Genomic DNA, 1,763 nt, shown 5'->3' on the forward strand with positions numbered 1-1,763 from the left:
GGCCTGGGTGTTTGATTTGTTTTGCCTGTTCTGGTGCATCCTCGGGCTCTGGCTTTGGAAGAGCCCAAGACTAATTGTGGCCTTGATATGTTCTTTTTTTTCCTTCCCTCATGGCAAAGCTGGCAGCACCAGCTATAATGGCAGGGAGGCTTGGGGGCTACAGAGAGTGAGGGTGTTTCTTGGGAGGGTCTTGAGCCTGGTGGAGCACTAGCACTGCTTGATTAAGGGCATCCTGAGAAGATCGAGCACAGCTGCTTCCAACAACAGGCAGGGCTACAGTGGGACCCCTACAGCGATCCTTGGGCTGGGGGTTTGCTGGCTGTGTCCCTGATGAGAGCACCTGGAGCAGGCTCTGTAGACCCTGGGTGCCTGATCTGCATGTGGCACAGGAGGAGCTTGCAGTCCCTGGTTGTCCCCTACAAGCAGGTCCCTTTCATTCTGGGGCTGGGGCCTGGTGGATTCCTGCTCCTGTTGGTCTGATGCCAAACCTGGCCATCAACCTGGCTTCACGCGGTGTGCCTGAACAGGAATGTTTTCTCTTTCTCGTGCTCTCTGGAAAGCATGTGTGGGCTGGAGAAGAGAAACAGCACCTTAAAAAAAAGGGAAAGCACTTTGGAGTAGCGTCACTGCCAAGCCCCTAGGAGCCGTTGCTCTCCCTCCTGCAGGCAGTAGGTTGGACTCTGTACATGGCATTCAGAAACAATTTGTGGCTTCCTCGGTGAATGTGTCCTGTCCTGCCTGGAGATAGGGCCTGGCTGATACTCCTGGAAAAATGATGCTGTTTTCTGCACCGGTAGCTAATGCAGATAAACTTCTTGTGTGGGCTTTCTCTCTGGGTGGTTTTCCTTGGTTCTGTAGCTGGATAAGTGGATTTTGCTCTCCTTTATTCGTTCCCTCCCAGGTTTCAATTGCTCAAGCCCATACTCTTGTAAGCCCCAAACTGTGTGTTCCCAGGAGGTCTGGCCAGGATTGCAGAGGAGACCAAACAATGGTGAACAAGCCTTCGTTATGTCTCTGGAGTTGCCCTGCACCGGTGACAACTAGCGTTTGGACAGGCCTTGTGTACCTGTCAGGAGTTGGTGGCTCTTACATGGTGGCCCTTTGCCTTGGGGTCTGGTTGACTTCAGTTTCCATTTGCCTGAGGCCTGGCTGCTGCCCTGTTTGGGTTTCCTTGTGCATGTGAAACCCYGGTGTGTTTCCTGGCAGGGCTGACAAGGAAGGTCTAGTGGATGGACATGTGCCTGCCTTGCTGCCATCCACCTTCTGTGAGGAGGACTTCAAGATCCTACCAGCTCTTCAAATCTTGGAGTAGCAGTTGATCACAAAGATCTAGCTGGTCTTCTTTCCCAGTCTGCCCATATCTCCTAAAACAGTGACTGCATAAAATCTACTGTTCACTCTCCTCATGTTCTCCAATGTTAAACGAGGGAAATCTGTGTACTAAGAGAGGCGTGTTTCTGTCATTGATGAGGCACAAATGGGAGGAGCGATAATTAGTACTAGCATGCTAATAATCTGGTTATTTGGGCCTCTTCTCCCATATCTGACAACTCAGTTGCTGAGGAAACCCAAGAGAGAGGTCACTGTGGTAACTGGCATTTATCTGATGGGCATGATACCCTTGGGACCCAGCTACAAAATCTTATGGTCTGTGATTTGGGTCTTGATAGGTTTGGAGCTTTGGGCACTGGGTATGCTGTGGGACTGAGCCCTGAACTCACCTGAAAGCCTAGCGAGTGCTTTCTTTTCAGAGGGCTTCTTTG

Source organism: Rhea americana, unplaced genomic scaffold (assembly GCF_003343005.1).
Source record: "Rhea americana isolate MKP2758 unplaced genomic scaffold, rheAme1 scaffold_326, whole genome shotgun sequence".
NCBI classification, from domain to species: domain Eukaryota; kingdom Metazoa; phylum Chordata; class Aves; order Rheiformes; family Rheidae; genus Rhea; species Rhea americana.